The sequence below is a fragment of the Eubalaena glacialis genome, chromosome 5, assembly GCF_028564815.1.
Source record: "Eubalaena glacialis isolate mEubGla1 chromosome 5, mEubGla1.1.hap2.+ XY, whole genome shotgun sequence".
NCBI lineage: Eukaryota > Metazoa > Chordata > Mammalia > Artiodactyla > Balaenidae > Eubalaena > Eubalaena glacialis.
In genome coordinates, this window is record NC_083720.1 from 83,061,919 (window position 1) to 83,081,373 (window position 19,455).

Sequence of the window (19,455 nt, forward strand, 5' to 3'; positions counted from 1 at the left end):
AGTGGCTGATGTTTGCCCCCACTGATATCCTGATCTGTTGTTGAACAACGCATGCTCGTTCTGCATTAGAGCCTCATCACTATCTCAGAACGTTTGACTTTACATTTCTGATTGGGTTTGAAATATCTTCGCATTATCACAGGAAGTTTACAATTACTCTTAGTGACAATGTCAATGGTTGTAAAATGTGAATGGTCGTAAAAGACACGTTTTAACATTTCTGATCATCTGCTTGTTTGAAATAAGATTCACATCAGTGGAAACTACCAAGATTGTTGAGGCGATTATGGTGAAAACATCTTGGTTAGGAATTGTGTATAGTCATCTAAAGCATAAAACCTGATAGAAAAGTGATTTTTACACAAGCAACCTAATTTTCTTATGAAAATGTTGGAAAGTGCTTTATTTATAATATTATCTCTGCAGCTGGCAAGTACAGTGAGTGACATCCAGCCCTTGAAGTTCCAGTGAGGAATATTATACAATATTTGCACAAAATTCAATACTGTTCTTTTCCTCAATACTTTGTATATATATTTTTTACCTTTACGTAATATTTAGGCAATATAATTTTTCTTTTTACTCACCAAACTCAATTCAGACACTCTTATCCCTCTAATTTCCCTCAGGGAATATAATATGTATAATGTAATATAATATAATATAACATAACATAATATACAAGCATTATATAATTATATATTTATTAAGTATTTATATAATTATATAAATATTATATTTGTAATTTTCTTTGTGTCTGCAGCATGAAAAAGGCTGAGAAGCATTTGGCAGGCGGAACCATGGGTATCAAGCCTTGTTCCAAAACACACTCACCTCTCCTATAGCCTAATTTAATAATTATACAGGAAATACTGGCAAAGGAACATGAAATGCCACTGTATTAGCTGAGCTTATCTTCTAAGCCCCGTTACAGAACTCCCTGGTAAAATAAGTCGGAATACTGTGTTTTAGTTCAGGGACTAAGTTTGATGCATCATCCTTTGATCAATTTGAGATTTAAGAGACCTGTGAAATTTAAACCTAACTCTTCAATTACTGCAGCCACATAAAAAGAGTAAGTGTGTGGTGACTTTGGCACTCACAGTGGCTCTGTCCACTCAGTCACATTGTTCAATCAGTGGCCTAGAATCTTTCAGTTCAGATGAACATTTCTTCCCTAGTGGTGATGATTGGGGGGCAGTGGTGGTGGGTAAGTGCATATGTTTCTACAGAGGCATGTAGAATTGACTCCAGTGTGTTCGGAAAAATCAGGGAAAATGTATGGTAAACATTCTTCAAGAACTACATTTTTTTCTTTTCTGTTTTGCTTTGCATTACCATTTCAAACCTGAAATTCTCTAAATTGGTGCAGTTACATTTTTCACAAAATGTGCTTCAGCAGTCACAAAGTTTTCATCATAATATTGGCTTTTGATTTATATTGTAAAATAGTAATATGAAATTAATATTATTTAATTTACCCAATGCATATATGTTCATCAGTTTCTAGTACTAGTGAAGAAGAAATCTAGAAATGAATTTTAATTTTTGAGTAGATGTTATAAATGTTTAAATCAGCAACTATAACATAAACACACACACACACATAAACATCTGCTGGCAATTCTGTCTTGTGACAAAAATTTAGAATACCAGTCAATTAGAATAGTTTTTCCTATAGTACTTTCACTAAAATGTTGGCTGAATTTTTACATTCCCCCACTTTTATAGCTTAATAAGATTTTTCTATATTACTGGCTTTTACTTTTTGCCACGTATGTGGCAGATTACAGTGTAGTAATGGGATTAAGTCACGTTTTTCTATCAACTTACAAATAGGAAAATTGTATTCTGTTTTGGACAAAGACAAAAATGAGGGTACAAGGCAACCTTTACGTGATCTTGTAAATGAAGACTGATGTAAATGTCATGTGATTTAAAAGGAACCTACAGAATCATGTCAATCTGTTATGATGAGGCCATACTTTTTGAAAGTTGCTTTTGTGCAAAAGTAATTTTATCAGTGAGATAGAGAACAACGGAAGGTCATCTTCAAATGCTCCCTATAGAAAGAATAAAGAAAGCGAAGTAAATATTACAGGGGCATACTCTTTCTTGATATAGAAGATAGTACATACAGCTAGAACACTTGGACAGTTATTAAAAATGAAATTAAAATGGGAGATACCATATTACCTTGAGCTCTTCGAATTCAAAAGACATGAAGAATTCAAACTAGAAAATGTCAATGAACTCCAGCTTCCTTCCTTCCTCCCCCTGTCTTTCTAAAACAAAAACAACAGTATGTTATAGAAACAAGATAATTTAAGATATAAAAAAATCAGAAAAAAATGGAAATAATGAAGACTGATATTAATGCAGTCTTTGACTGGAAAATAAAATTGATGTTACTTTAAAAAAGTTAACCTCTATTTGTTCTATCGATAGCCAAAGAAGCAAATAGAAACCCAACACACACAGCCTTAACAACATAACAAAAACCCTTTTATTTGTTTGAAATTAAACTTTGCCCCTTTTTCCCCCTTTACATTCATTTGACTCCAGATAGCTAATAGCAGTTCTTGAGAGTTAAAGAGTGTTTGGATTCACAGGAATTAGGACTTCACAGTAGAGCAGCAAAGCGTAAAGAATTAAAAAACATTGTTCTCAGAAGACCTGTTTCTCTTTAGCGTACTAAGGCAGAAGGAAGTCTGAGGGCAGATTTCACAGTTAATGACTAGATATCACGACATTTCCTTGAAACTAAAGGAATGTTGATGTGTTTTTTTATCACCATTTTCCTTGCTTTAATTGTGATTTTCATGCAGATGCTTAAAAAGTTCATTGAGATGATCTACAAATAACCCTCCTGCAAGCCATACATACAGTGTGCAGGGCTCATACAAGTGTTCTCTCAGAGTACAGCTAAAGCATTTCAATCCTGACAAGTCATAAAAACTCGACCCTGTGCTCATTTTTTTTTTAAACATCTTTATTGGAGTATAATTGTTTACAATGGTGTGTTAGTTTCTGCTTTATAACAAAGTGAATCAGCTATACATATACATATATCCCCATATCTCCTCCCTCTTGCGTCTCCCTCCCACCATGCCTATCCTACCCCTGTAGGTGGTCACAAAGCATGGAGCTGATCTCCCTGTGATATGCGACTGCTTCCCACTAGCTATCTGTTTTACATTTGTTATTATATATAAGTCCATGCCACTCTCTCACTTCGGCCCAGCTACCCTTCCCACTCCCCATGTCCTCAAGCCCGTGCTCTACGTCTGCGTCTTTATTCCTGTCCTGACCCTAGGTTCTTCAGAACGATTTATTTTTTAGATTCCATATATATGTGTTAGCATACCGTATTTGTTTTTCTCTTTCTCACTTACTTCACTCTGTATGAGAGACTCTAGGTCCATCCACCTCACTACAAATAACTCAATTTCGTTTCTTTTTATGGCTGAGTAATATTCTATTGTATATATGTGCCACATCTTCTTTATCCATTCATCTGTCGATGGACACTTAGGTTGCTTCCATGTCCTGGCTATTGTAAATAGAGCTGCAGTCAACACTGTGGTACATGACTCTTTTTGAATTATGGTTTTCTCAGGGTATATGCCCAGTAGTGGGATCGCTGGGTCGTATGGTAGCTCTAATTTTAGTTTTTTAAGGAACCTCCATACGGTTCTCTATAGTGGCTGTATCAATTTACATTCCCACCAACAGTGCAAGAGGGTTCCCTTTTCTCCACACTCTCTCCAGCATTTATTGTTTGTAGATTTTTTGATGATGGCCATTCTGACTTGTGTGAGGTGATACCTCATTGTAGTTTTGAGTTGCATTTCTCTAATGATTAGTGATATTGAGCATCCTTTCATGTGTTTGTTGGCAATCTGTATATCTTCTTTGGAGAAATGTCTATTTAGGTCTTCTGCCCATTTTTGGATTGGGTTGTTTGTTTTTTTGATATTGAGCTGCATGAGCTGCTTGTAAATTTTGGAGGTTAATCCTTTGTCAGTTGCTTCATTTGCAAATATTTTCTCCAATTCTGAGGGTGGTCTTTTCATCTTGTTTATGGTTTCCTTTGCTGTGCAAAAGGTTTTAAGTTTCATTAGGTCCCAATTGTTTATTTATTTATTTTTATTTCCATTTCTCTCGGACCTGGGTCAAAAAGGATCTTGCTCTGATTTATGTCATAGAGTGTTCTGCCTATGTTTTCCTCTAAGAGTTTTACAGTGTCTGACCTTATATTTACGTCTTTAATCCATTTTGAGTTTATTTTTGTGCCTGGTATTAGGGAGTTTTCTAATTTCCTTCTTTTACATGTAGCTGTCCAGTTTTCCCAGCACCACTTATTGAAGAGGCTGTCTTTTCTCCATTGTATATTCTTGCCTCCTTTATCAAAAATAAGCTGACCATAGGTGCGTGGGTTGATCTCTGAGCTTTCTATCCTGTTCCATTGATCTATATTTCTGTTTTTGTGCCAGTACCATAGTGTCTTGATTACTGTAGCTTTGTAGTATAGTCTGAAGTCTGGGAGCCTGATTCATCCAGCTCCATTTTTCTTTCTCAAGATTGCTTTGTCTACTCGGGATGTTTTGTGTTTCCATACAAATTGTGCAATTTTTTGTTCTAGTTCTGTGAAAAATGCCATTGGTAGTTTGATAGGGATTGCATTGAATCTGTAGATCGCTTTGGGTAGTAGAGTCATTTTCACAATGTTGATTCTTCCAATCCAAGAACATGGTATATCTCTCCATCTCTATGTATCACCTTTAATTTCTTTCATCAGTGTCTTATTGTTTTTTGCATACAGATCTTTTGTCTCCTTAGGTAGGTTTATTCCTAGGTATTTTATTCTGTTTGTTGCAATGGTAAATGGAAGTGTTTCCTTAATTTCTCTCAGATTTTTCACCATTAGTGTATAGGAATGCAAGAGATTTCTATGCATTAATTTTGTGTCCTGCTACTTTACCAAATTCATTGATTAGCTCTAGTAGTTTTCTAGTAGCCTCTTTAGGATTCTCTATGTATAGTATCATGTCATCTGCAAACAGTGACAGCTTTAGTTCTTCTTCTCCAATTTGGATTTCTTTTATTTCTTTTTCTTCTCTGATGGCTGGGGCTAAAACTTCCAAAACTATGTTGAATAATAGTGGTGAGAGTGGACAACCTTGTCTTGTTCCTGATCTTAGAGGAAATGGTTTCAGTTTTTTACCATTGAGAACGATGTTGGCTGTGGGTTTATCATATATGGCCTTTATTATGTTAAGGTAAGTCCCCTCTATGCCTACTTTCTGGAGGGTTTTTATCATAAATTGGTGTTGAATTTTGTTGAAAGCTTTTTCTGCATCTATTGAGATGATCATGTGGTTTTTCTCCTTCAATTTGTTAATATGGTGTATCACATTGATTGATTTGTGTATATTGAAGAATCCTTGCATTCTAGGATTAAACCCCACCTGATCGTGGTGTATGATCCTTTCAATGTGTTGTTGGATTCTGTTTGCTAGTATTTTGTTGAGGATTTTTGCATCTATCTTCATCAGTGATATTGGCCTGTAGTTTTCTTTCTTTGTGACATCTTTGTTTGGTTTTGGTATCAGGGTGATGGTGGCCTCGTAGAATGAGTTTGGGAGTGTTCCTCCCTCTGCTATATATTGGAAGAGTTTGAGAAGGATAGGTGTTAGCTCTTCTCTAAATGTTTGATAGAATTCGCCTGTGAATCCATCTGGTCCTTGGCTTTTGTTTGTTGGAAGGTTTTTAATCACAGTTTCAATTTCAGTGCTTGTGATTGGTCTGTTTATATTTTCTATGTCTTCCTGGTTCAGTATCGGAAGGTTGTGCTTTTCTAAGAATTTGTCCATTTCTTCCAGGTTGTCCATTTTATTGGCATAGAGTTGCTTATAGTAATCTCTCATGATCCTGTGTATTTCTGCAGTGTCAGTTGTTCCTTCTCCTTTTTCATTTCTAATTCTGTTGATTTGAATCTTCTCCCTTTTTTTCTCGATTAGTCTGGCTAATGGTTTATCAATTTTGTTTATCTTCTCAAAGAACGAGCTTTTAGTTTTCTTGATCTTTGCTATTGTTCCCTTCATGTCTTTATCACTTATTTCTTTTCTGGTCTTTATGATTTCTTTCCTTCTGCTAACTTTGGGGATTTTTGTTCTTCTTTCTCTAATTGCTTTAGATGTAAGGTTAAGTTGTTTATTTGAGATGTTTCTTGTTTCTTGAGGTAGGATTGTGTTGCTATAACCATCCCTCTTAGAACTGCTTTTGCTGCATCCCATAGGTTTTGGGTCGTCATGTTTTCATTGTCATTTTTTTCTCGGTATTTTTTGATTTCCTCTTTGTTTCCTTCAGTGATCTCTTGGTTATTTAGTAGTTTATTGTTTAGCCTCCATGTGTTTGTATTTTTTTTCGGATTTTTTCCTGTAATTGATATCTAGCCTCATAGCGTTGTGCTTGGAAAAGATACTTGGTATGATTTCAGTTTTCTTAAATTTACCGAGGTTTGATTTGTGACCCAAGTTATGATCTATCCTGGAGAATGTTTGATGAGCACTTGAGAGGAAAGTGTATTCTATTGTTTTTGGATGGAATGTCCTATAAATATCAATTAAGTCCATCTGCTTTAATGTACCATTTAAAGCTTTTGTTTCCTTATTTATTTTCATTTTGGATAATCTGTCCATTGGTGAAAATGGGGTGTGAAAGTCCCATAGTATGATTGTGTTACTCTCGATTTCCCCTTTTATGGCTGTTACATTTGCCTTATGTATTGAAGTGCTCCTATGTTGGGTGCATAAATATTTACAATTGTTATATCTTCTTCTTGGATAGATCCCTTGATCATTATGTAGTGTCCTTCTTTGTCTCTTGTAATAGTCTTTTTATTTTAAAGTCTATTTTGTCTGATATGAGAATTGCTACTCCAGCTTTCTTTTGATTTCCATTTGCATCGGATATCTTTTTCCATCCCCTCACTTTCAGTCTGTATGTGGCCGTAGGTCTGAAGTGGGTCTCTTGTAGACAGCATATATATGGGTCTTGTTTTTGTATCCATTCAGCCAGTCTATGTCTTTTGGTTGGAGCATTTAATCCATTTACATTTAAGGTAGTTATCGATATGTATGTTCCTCTGACCATTTTCTTAATTGTTTTGGGTTTGTCGTTGTAGGTCTTTTCCTTCTCTTTTGTTTCTTGCCTAGAGAGGTTCCTTTAGCATTTGTTGTAAAGCTGGTTTGGTGGTGCTGAATTCTCTTAGCTTTTGCTTGTCTGTAAAGGTTTTAATTTCTCCGTCGAATCTGAATGAGATCCTTGCTGTGTAGTGTAATCTTGGTTGTAGGCTTTTTCCCTTTCAGCACTTTAAATATGTCCTGCCGCTCCCTTCTGGCTTGCAGAGTTTCTGCTGAAAGATCAGCTGTTAACCTGATGGGGATTCCCTTGTATGTTATTTGTTGCTTTTCCCTTTTTGGTTTTAATATTTTTTCTTTGTATTTAATTTTTGATAGTTTGATTAACAAGTGTCTTGGCGTGTTCTTCTTTGGATTTATCCTGTATGGGGCTCTCTGTGCTTCCTGGACTTGATTGACTATTTCCTTTCCCATATTAGGGAAGTGTTCAACTATAATCTCTTCAAATATTTTCTCAGTCCCTTTCTTTTTCTCTTCTTCTTTTGGGACCCATATAATTCGAATGTTGGTGCGTTTAATGTTGTCCCAGACGTCTCTGAGACTGTCCTCAATGCTTTTCATTCTTTTTTGTTTATTTTGCTGTGTGGTAGTTATTTCCACTATTTTATCTTCCAGGTCACTTATCCGTTCTTCTGCCTCAGTTATTCTGCTATTGATTCCTTCTAGAGAATTTTTAATTTTATTTACTGTGTTGATCATCATTGTTTGTTTGCTCTTTAGTTCTTCGAGGTCCTTGTCAAACATTTCTTGTATTTTTCTCCATTTTATTTCCAAGATTTTGGATCAACTTCACTGTCATTACTCTGAATTCTTTTTCAGGTAGACTGCGTGTTTCCTCTTCATTTATTTGGTCTGGTGGGTTTTTACCTTGCTCCTTCATCTTTTGTGTGTTTATCTGTCTTCTCATTTTGCTTAACTTACTGTATTTGGGGTCTCCTTTGTGCAGGCTGCAGGTTCGTAGTTCCCTTTGTTTTTGGTGTCTGCCCCCATTGGTTAAAGTTGGTTCAGTGGGTTGTGTAGGCTTCCTGGTGGAGGGGACTGGTGCCTGTGTTCTGGTGGATGAGACTGGATCTTGTCTTTTTGGTGGGCAGGACCGCGTCCGGTAGTGTGTTTTGGGGTGTCTGTGACCTCATTATGATTTTCGGCAGCCTCTCTGGTAATGCGTGGGGTTGTGTTCCTGTTTTGCTAGTTGTTTGACATAGGGTGTCCGGCATTGTAGCTTGCTGGTCGTTGAGTAGAGCTGGGTCTTAGCGTTGAGATGGAGATCTCTGGGAGAGCTTTGCCGTTTGATATTATGTGGAGCTGGGAGGTCACTGGTCAACCAGTGTCCTGAACTCAGCTCTCCCACCTCAGAGGCACAGACCTGACACCCGGCCAGAACAACAAGACACTGTCACCCACACGGCCAGCTACGTGGGGAGTTTCTTGCCTTTTGGTAAGTCTGAGGTCTTCTGCCAGCATTCAGTAGGTGTTCTATGGGAGTTGTTCCACAAGTAGATGTATTTCTGATGTATTTGTGGGGAGGAAGGTGATCTCCACGTCTTACTCCTCTGCCATCTTGAAGGTCTCCAACTATTCTTGCTGACCAAAACATCTTCTCATGCCATTTACAATAGCCATTTCCGCCTCTCTCCGAGGGCTTCACCGCTGCGAGGCTCACGGCTTTGCTCCTGTCTCTTTAAATGGTGGGGCCAGCTGGCCCTGTGCTCATTTTTAAGCGTACATTTTGCAAGAGCCAAAATGCTTTTACAAGGGGCCTGTGTATTCTCTCAATCCTATTGGTGAATCACATCCAACTCTGCCATCACTTTTTTTTTCATTTTCTCCCATTCTTGGGTTTTTGTGTTTATAGATTAGAATGCTTTTATGATAATTAAAGCAAGGAGAAATTTCATTTGATTTTTTTATTGCATTACACAAATATCAGCCTTTAAAATTAGTCTGAATTATTAAATACTGGTGGTTCCTTCATTCATCCTTGCCCTCACTTATTTTTTCAACTTCAGTTGAGCGCCGATGCATGCTGGGTACTGCACTAAGTGGCAGGAAGGCAATGATGGAGAACTTACAATCTTCGATCTCTCAGTCAGTATTGGGAGTCAAAAATTGTACAGTGTGGCAAACATTTGCTAGAGGATACCTCTTCCCTGCACCCAAGGAGACAAGAGCTTTGTTTGTAAAATGGTGATTAACATATGCCTTTGTGTGTGTAAGGTGTGTGTTTGTGTGTGTGTGTGTGTGTATTTGAGGGGGAGTACTAACTGTAAGAGCACTATTTTAAGAATACATAATTCTTATGGAAATCTAAGGACACTCTTGAGTATTGGACCTTGGTTTATCAGTTAATGATGCCAAGTGTTTGTTTTTTTTTTTTCTTTCCTGTGGGCCTAGTTCTTCTCTGATTCTTCTCTTACTTTCCAACAGCTTTCTTTGCTCATTAACATTGTAAGTGACTGCCAGCCTGAATTGTATACCACTGCTCTTAGCCACAGCACTAACCAGCAACTGGCACTTGTTGTCTTGCCTTTTGGTTTGAATTTCCAAAAAGAGAATTTAATCCTCATTGGGTAAGCCCAATGCCCCTGATTTAATTATTCGTGTCACTGGCCATCTCATGACCTAGGCCCACATAGAAGCTAGTTTGTGTAACAAAGAAGCAATACTGAGAATACTTTTTATAAAAGTGAGTATAAAGTACTATGGAGCATGTAGAGAGATGTCAACCCAGTCTTGGAGGATCAGAGAAGATGCTTCTGAAGAAAAGTGCATTTAAGCTGGGACCCAACAGTCAAGTATTAGTTAGCCAAGCATAGACGTAGAAGAAAGATACTATTATAGATAGGAAACAGTAGCACAAAGGCTTAGTTCAGTATGATTGGAACTTAACATGTCCGAAGTATAATTTCTAGTTGTCAGTCCAGAAATCATCTGGAGAAGATCAGGATGGCACGATATAATGTTATGAGGAGTTCAGAATTTCTCTGATGGCAGTAAGGGAAAAATTAAGTTAATCTTAGAGGAATTAAGGGAGGAATGACCTGCCACCTCCATTTGAAGAATAAACTAGAGGCTTCAAGACTGGAAATGGGAGGTTAGTCTATTGATTGAGATAAAAAATGATGGTGGCACTGACTCTAGGAGTGAGTGACATTAGTGATAATGAGGACCAATTGACAGGAGTTAGAGATTCATTGGATAAGTGAGTAAGACAAAGGGAAAACCCAAAGAGTACCCCCCAGTTTCTGGCTTGAAAGGTTGTATGAAGAATGATCGTCTCACTGAGATAAGAAAGACAAGAGGAGGCATAGAGTGTTGGTAAGGAATGATGGTGGTGTTACCCAAACATTTACAAATGATTTCTTCAACATACTCCTTTGAATAGAAACCCAACTTTCTGATCCCAAATTTAAGAACACTTAACTTAAATATAATACATAAATCTGTAAAAACATAGTTAAAAATGATGTTTGTTGAGTATGTTATTGTCATTAAAAAGAACAAAAATTATTATCATTCATTGTTAGGATTCTATTTTGGCTTAAGTGTGATAAGATTCTGCCACAAAAGATCATCTGCTAGGCTTTTCATTCAGTCCTTCCATCTACTTCCCAGTAATACCTAGCAGGGCTGTAGTGGAGCCAAGATTAGATTTGATTTTGAGCTCTCCTGTGTTCCCATGAAACAGCTGAAAGAATTCTTACTATATATGTTTTTTTCCAATGTATATTTTTCAGTACTATGGCAAGGAGACAAATTGAATGAGGTTAAGACAGTTGATCTGCAGGCCTAGGTATATTGGGCATTCATTCAGTTCTTAGTACGATGTTCCATGTCAAAATTTGGAAAGAAGTAGGAGACTAGTCTGCTCATATTTGGGCTCATTAACAGTGTAACACAGCACACAGTTTAATAAAATAATAACAAAAATAATCTTCATGTGTCTTTTGAGAATGCCTCAGAAACGAATCTTTATTAATACTCTTGCCTAATTAAAACTGATTATTAAAATAGAATATCGCTTGATGCCATTGTTAAGTGATGCTTTATCTTAAGGAAATGTTTAATGTTCTCATTGGTTAAGAGTCTAGAAAAATAAAAACTGCACTCCAAAAAAGTAAACACTTTTAAATTCATAGATCCAAGGCCACAGTTGCAAAACTCACCTAACTGTACATATGAAGGCATTATAATAAGCTGATAGAGGCAGGGAAAGGGTGGCAAAAGCTCATTTATTGGAATAATTGTTAAGACAGTGATTTGGGAATGGAGCCAAGTCTTTAGTATACCATGAACTTACCAACATGATAGGGCGGGTCATGGACACTGGACTAAATAAAGAGCAGGAATGCTTTAAAACCTATGAGCCAAAAGACATACATCCAGTAAATAAGATTAGTAGACAACACATTTTTCTCTTGCCTCAAACTACCTCTCCACATGCCTTATCCTTCAGCCACATGGAAGTTCTAACAGTTTATTAAACAAACCATGCCCCCTTCCTTCCACATCTTTGGCAAGTGATAATTATCTTTGCTGGTTGGAATGTCCTATACCACCTGAGTCCTCCTCAGCTCAGCTAAAATTTTGATGTATGGTTGACTTGAATTGATTTTCCTCTGCCTGCATTCATCCTTAGCTCTATTCTTGACCAAACAATTTCTATCCTCCCTCTCATTCTGAATTACAGTGGCCTGAAAATTGTGTGTGTGCATTTGGTAAACAATTTCTCTTTACTTCCTTCTGGCTTTTATATTTTCATTTGATATAACTAATGATCATAGGAAAACCTGAGACTTTTTTACTCAATATGTTTTTAATAGTGTTATTTATATTGACTTTGATGGGTTATCCTTCTGGCATGTTCTCATGTTCTTACTCCCTTTACTCCCAGATTTTTGGAAAAGCTGCTTTTAATTTTGTTATTACATTACAGTCTGACGTGTATAGGTAAAGTCCAGGAATTCATGGGGAAGTAGAGAGGTGAAAGAACTTGTAACAGAAGAACAGAGATTAATGTTTCTACAGCAATGGGAACCCTCTGTTTTACAAGCTCAGCCTTTTGGATATAACTGTTACTGCAAGAGAATAATATAATATGGCCTTCAAAGTGCTGTTAGCTTTTTGTTTTATATGACAATATAATATTGTTTCAGATAAAAACCCGTTCACATTTATTTGTGTCTTTCAGTGAGGTTTGCCAGTTTAGACAAAATGTCAGGTCTAATTGATATGCAAAATAAATTATTTGGACATCACCCTTTTGAATCCTTATATACTTAATATTATATGTTATTCAGGAAGGGTCAAAAGGAGAGAGGAGACGCCAGTCCATATGTCCTATCAACCCCCCAGAATCCTTCTCTCTGCAATCCATCTTGGCTGAGCGATATGCGTGCCACCAGGAAGGACCCTGAGTCAGTGATTAGCCAGAGACAACCAGGAAACTAATCCCATCACCATAAAACCCGAGACTGCAAGCCGTGTAGTAGAGCAGTTCTCCTGGGTTCCCTTACCCTGCTGCTGTCCGCTAGGGCACCCTTTCCCATTAAAGTCTCTTGTTTGTCAGCAAAAAAAAAGGAAAAAAAATTATATGTTTATGTGGGAAGAAGGAGGCTAATAGGCATTTAGGGAAATAGGTAAAGTATTGAGGTTAAAAAATAATAAACTTTTCAGCCCTAAACATGATTTTAAAACATTTTTTTAGGATCTTGTTTCTTTCCCAAATGGTATAAATACTAGAATGATGTATCCAGTTGAAAATAAATGTGTTAGTGAGTTTGGCCTTCAAGTATTTTCAGGAAAATGTGATAAACTCTTTTGTTTCTATTGGCATAAATTACAAATTATTTTCCCTTTCCATCTGACAAGTAAAATTTGAGTAGCTTTTCAAAATGCTTATGGAAATTACATGTTTCACCATTACATTTTTCCTGTTACAAAGAATATTAATAATGGAAAATGGATGCTAAACCTTGACATTCTGGCCAAAAAATGACTTAATTAGGAATATATAAGTCATTTCATTAATTCATTATTTGAGTGTTTGCCACATAATAATAATTGTGTATATGTTCCAAAGAACCAAATTTTACCCTACCAGTCACAGATGCTTTCCAGAATAAACTAGTGAATTACTAGAAAATCTTTTCCTTTTTCTTTTGTTTCCCTTCAACTCAAACAATGTGTGGTAGTAAAAGAGATCTGAAGTATATCCCAGATACAAAGAGGAAACTTCCATTATATTTATAGAAGCCTTAACCTCAAATTAAGATGAAAGGGGAGAGCAGAGCAGGTGTTGTTTTGCATAGAACATCATACTTTCATAGACTGGTTTACGTCTGTGTTTTCAGATTTTGCATTATTCATATAGGTCTCCAGTACAGCAATGCAAAAATTTGGCCAGGCACTCTAATTTATACTTTCTCTCTTTCATATGTATAGTTAAGTAAATTGATGATTCTCCCTCTCCCCCAGCTTTTACTTCCTAAAGAAGCAATTTCTTTTTCTTGGCTATAGACATATCTTTAACTCTTCATTTTTGGGGTTTTTTTTTATTGCTACAGAGAGGGTAGTAGTATGGAATTATAGTTACTCTGTGAGCTTTGGGGTCAGACAGATTTGGGTTCATTCTCAGCTTTACTGTTTATTAACTGTCTTAACCAAGGCTAAGGACTTACATTTAAAAAACTTTGTTATCTCATCTGTAGAGTGTGATAATCAAAGTACATACATTGTTGCGATGATTAAGCATCATATGTGAATATATTAAAATGATTAAACTCATAGTTTTTGAAACCTAGTATGTGTTACCTACTACTATTTACCCTTTTTTAGGCTTTCTTTTTTGTAGTAATCATATCAGAGATATATAATGGAAGATCTGTGAAGAATTTTCAATGAATTTATTTAGTTACTTGTTAATATTTTTGTTTAGGTTTGGGAAGAGACAAAGTGCTGTAATAAAATACTGGCTTTATATTTTTGTCCCAATCATGGGTTCCTAGCTTGGGTAACTGAACATTGAGTATAAATGTTTAGGAGAGAAAATAACTTAATTTAATTTAATTTACATATTTCTTGTGCCTATAATGCACATAGAACCCTCCATAATGCTGTTTTTTCCTCAAGGACTTACAGTCTGTTGCTGGTAACAGAGAGAATAGAAAAACCAGTAGGCATTTGACTCAATGATTTAATGAACTGTGGTGTCATACAAATGCTGTAGTATTTTATTTTATTTTTTATTAATTTTTATTGCAGTATAGTTGCTTTACAATGTTTTCTTAGTTTCTGCTGTACAGCAAAGTGAATCAGCTATAGGTATATATATATCCCCTCTTTTTTGGATTTCCTTCCCATTTAGGTCACCACAGAGCATTGAGTAGAGTTCCCTGTGCTATACAGTATATTCTCACAAGTTATCTATTTTATACATAATAGTATATATATACGTCAATCCCAATCTCCCAATTCATCCCACTTCCCCCTTCCCTCCTTGGTATCCATACGTTTTTTTCTCTACATCTGTGTCTCTCTTTCTGCTTTGTAGATAAGTCCATCTGTATCATTTTTCTAGATTCCACATGTAAGCGATATTATATGATATTTGTTTTTTCTCCTTCTGACTTACATCACTCTGTATGACAGTCTCTAGATACATCCACATCTCTGCAAATGGCACAATTTCATTTCTTTTTATGGCTGAGTAATATTCCACTGTATATATGTACCACATCTTCTTTATCCATTCCTCTGTTTATAGACATTTAGGTTGCTTCCATGTCCTGCCTATTGTAAACAGTGCTGCAGTGAACATTGGGGTGCATGTATCTTTTTGAATTATGGTTTTCTCCAGGTGCTATAGTATTTTAAAGAAGGAGGAAACGGCATCCCTGGTATGTGGGGACAGCGGAGAAAGGAGGGCAGGTAAAGCTTTCTTAGATAATGTGGTATTTTTACTAACTCTTAAAAAATCCCTAGGATCATTTGGGAAGTGCTGGCAGAGGGAGGGTGTTCCAGAGAAGTGAATTATGTGAACAAAGTTATAGTTGGAAAAAATTATGACATTTTCATCAAACAGTTAATAGTCTAGTTTAACCAACAGTAAGAGCATGAGGAAAGAAGTGGTGGGGCAGGAAGTTTGAAAGGTAGTTTGTAGCCATCTTGTAGGGGGTTTTAAATTCCCACGTGTACATAATTTTGTCTGTAGTGGGGATTCTTTGGAAGCTCTTGATCAGAGTTGCAGTTTAGAACCTGTCAGGATTGTGTGGGAAAGTTTAGTGTGGAGAGAGACTTGAACATGGAGAGATCAGTTAGGTTGTTGCCATAGGGCAGAAGGTAATGAGTGTCTGAACTGGAGAGAGAGTAATCGGGATGGAAAGAAGAGGAACGATGTGAGAGATGCACAGAGATCAAATCTGCAGTGCTTGGCTACTAACTGGATGTAGGAAGTGAGGTTGAGGGAAGAATCAAAGATGCCTAGGTGACTGTGTGCTCCCATTCGTAGAATTAGAATGTCAAGAGGAAGCTTTGGTTTTCAGGAAAAAAAAGATGAATCTGGTCTTAGAAATATTGAGTTAGAGGTGTAAATGTGAAGTAAACTCTGAAATATTAATCTAAATATCAAGGGAGAAGTTATTGCTAGTAACAAAAGTTAGACATTTTCTACATAAAGGTGATAGTTAAGGTCACTGGGGTTTAGGAAATCGTCAAAGCAGAGAAGAGAATGGGCAAGGGGAAAACTGGGGGACACACTTTCATTTAGAGAAGGGAAAATTATAAGCCAATGGAGGTGATCATGTCATGGGTTGATACAACTGGTAAATAAAAGTCCCAAACTTTTCTTATGCTTTGCCCCTCTGGTAGCCTCTGCTAATGCTAATCCACAGAAAGTTCATAAATGCATGATAAGAAGATGACAGAGCATGAGCTAAATGGATGAGAAAATGAAAGTGTTTTTGATTCTCACTGAAAGATTTGTGACGTGTGCTGATCTTTCTCAAATACCCTCTAGCAAGTAGAGCAAATAATAGATTAGATTTATGACTATATATGATGGAATTGGGGAAATATGACTATGTCTAGTGACTTTCTTCTATTTCAGAAATGTGGTTCCCTGTTTTTTATGTTTTTGATCATTGGTTAATTGTGAATCATCAGGCTAAAGTAGTGCTGGTGTGAACATATATTAAAAGTATATGAAAGTTTTTAAAATGTTAACTTCTGGAATGTTGTAATACTGTTTGAGATTAATAGAAAAACACTGGGATATTTTTTGATGAGACTTGGAAATTAATAATTAAACTAAATATTATATATTGTAATAAGTTCTAACTGGTTGAATCTAAATATATGCAGTCAATAGCAAAAAAAAGTGAAGACTTGTTTAAATACTTAAATTACTTTAAAATTTAAGAATTATACCAAACAGATTGACTCCTCAATTTTATTTGAAACTACTGGTCTTGTAAAAGTAATTTATTCCCACAGTTTCACATCTGAAAGGAAAACTGTACCATTTGTTCATCTGATATTTATAAATCTTGTTTCATTTATATTAAGTAATGTGATTATTTATAGCATTAGAAAAATAATGTGTTTATAATGGGAAGATATTCTACCAGAATTATTTGAATAACCTATGACAATATGTGTCTTGTTGGTTTACTTCTTACTTCTTACCTATATTTTATTTGTCCAGTTATACAGATTTGTTTATCATGTTAACATCTATGACAACATATTATTGTTGAAAAGCTACTTGTATGAGATCTGTTTTTGCATTTCACACATTTTTAGTTGACATATACATATACGTAAGTGCGTATCCATAGAATTACATATAATAATTACATGTATGAAATCTAAACACAATAAAAACGGTTATATAACCTATGGGTAGAACTGTACTACAGATTAGATGTAAGTTCTGTTAAAATCTTTATTTGTATTACATTGTAGTTCAGAGAATGTTGAATTTTTTTTATAAGATACTGCCTTAAATTGAAAGAAAGTTATCACTAATTGAAAATTTCAAGGCTTGTTTCATTTTTTGCATTTCATGCTCCATGATGTATTCATTTGTTTTCCCCTTATAACATTGTGATGTAGACTTTGAGTTACGGGGTCATGTGACAAGGAAGGTGATGAGGTCTTTTGATAAGGCCTTTGGTAATCTCATTTTCTGGGCCCTGCCTAATTTAACAGCTTCATCTCTTACAATTCCTCATATGCATGCCATGTTTTAACTCTCTTGAAGTATGACGGTTGTCTTGGTTTGGGTTCTCACGTTACCATGCCCTTCTCTCCCTTTTTTGCCTTTCTAACTCCCATTCATATTTTAGTTTTTGGCACCTGGGATATGACGCAGTGTAATTTAGTGATTAAGTGGATGGTTTCTTGGGCCAGAATTCTTGGCATTCAATTCTGACTCCTTCACTTGCTAGATATATGACCTCTCTGTGCCTTCCTTCTCTTATTTTTCAAATAGGAATAATAACAATAATGACTCATAGGGTTGTTATGAGTATTAAATGAGTTAGAAAATTGTTGCGGCATGCAGTAAGCAATAAATGTTAGTGAGTCTATTTTTCTCTTCTGGTCTGTTTTGTCCTATTCTATATTCTTTGGTGTCACTTCCTCTGGGAAGCCTTCCTTGATCCCTGGAGTCTAGGATAGGACAACACTATCATACCTTGTCTGTTTACTCATCTGTTTTCCTCCTTGGACTCTATTTAAGAACAGAGGCTGTTGAGAATTCCCTGGTGGTCCAGTGGTTAAGACTCTGCGCTCCCAATGCAGGGGGCATGGGTTTGATCCCTGATCGGTCCCTCATGCCACACTGCATGGCCAAAACAAAAAAAAGAAAGAACAGAGGCTGTGTCTTTCATTTTTATATTCCAGGCACCCAGAATTGAGCATGCTGTGTGGTAGGTACTCAAATTTGTTGAATGAGTAAATAAATCAATGGGATTTTGGGGATATGTGCTGTTGTGTGGGAATTTATATCAATGGAATAAAAGACTCTACATAAACTACCAGGCAAGCTATAATAGAAGTCAGGACTGCAAGGCTTCCAGACCAAGATGCCAAGATTCTGGAATCACGTGCTTTATTTATTCTGTCATGGGAAGCCAAGAACAAAGCTATAGGATACGTTTACACAGTTAGGATAGGGTTCCATTGGATGGTTGAAAGGATCACACTTTCTTAATTCTGTTTAATGTAATGTTGCAGTATCCTGATTCACTCTCCACTTCATCTGCTATTTCTGCTGATGGTGTGGTTACAAAGACCAGATAAACAAGGAAGCTCAGTGGTTGGACAGTATCTGCAGGTAACACAAGCTCAGTTTGTTGGAGAGATGCAGAGACTCGTACACCTGACCGCAGCTGTACCTCACTGTTTAATGTGTTGAGCCGCTGTGGCTTATATCTGTCTTTCTCAAGTGGAGGACACATGGGGTCAGAAACGGACCATAATAGATGTCACTAAGGGAGGCAGATTTAGAGGGAAATAGCTATCAATATAGAGGTGATATAATCTGGGCTTTATGAATACTTAAAATTTATGGTCTTTATATCCCTTTCTAAGTAACACTCTATTTGTTTCATTCTTGTAATTGTTCAATTAATTCTGTAATATGTGTACGGGTTACTAACTTACTTTCTATTCTTAGTACATGTTATGAATTTTGCCTGACTCCCCAAGTTACTTGCCTGTACATTATGTATATTTAACACATAAGTCTTATCTATCCCATTTGTTTCTTGTATCTATAGCAGATTGAATATTCTCAATTGAAATAGCAAATACATATTGCATGTGTTATAGTTAGGCTAACCATATGTTCTGGTTTTCCCAGAGAGACCCAGTTTATACCTGTTGTCCTCCAGTATTAGTAATAGTAATAGTAATAGTCGTTAAGCATCCTCTCCCATTCTCAGAAGTGTTCTGATTTGGGTGATAATGTATATTGCCACTGTAGTATTAATCTACCATCTGCTACTTGTAAAACTATATAAATTGTGGTAAATTATATAATATCCCATCTATAAAATTTGTAGATTGGCTATTATTTGTAAAGCCCTTGCCAAGTCCAAAAAATCTTTGATATTTATAGAAAAAAAAAATAAAGCATTTTACTTCATTGAGTCTATTCATATGACTACTACCCTGAAGACAAGTACATTTATCCATTAGAACTGGATCTAAATGCAAGTTGCATATAAATGTATGCATTAACTACTTT

General features: G+C 36.1%; 1 protein-coding gene across 7 annotated transcripts in view; it reads left to right on the plus strand.

Annotated features, from left to right (window-relative positions):
* Positions 1 to 19,455, plus strand: part of ADGRL3 (adhesion G protein-coupled receptor L3) — an 858,517-nt gene that overhangs the window by 310,930 nt on the left and 528,132 nt on the right. The gene's annotated exons all lie outside the window — the stretch shown is intronic.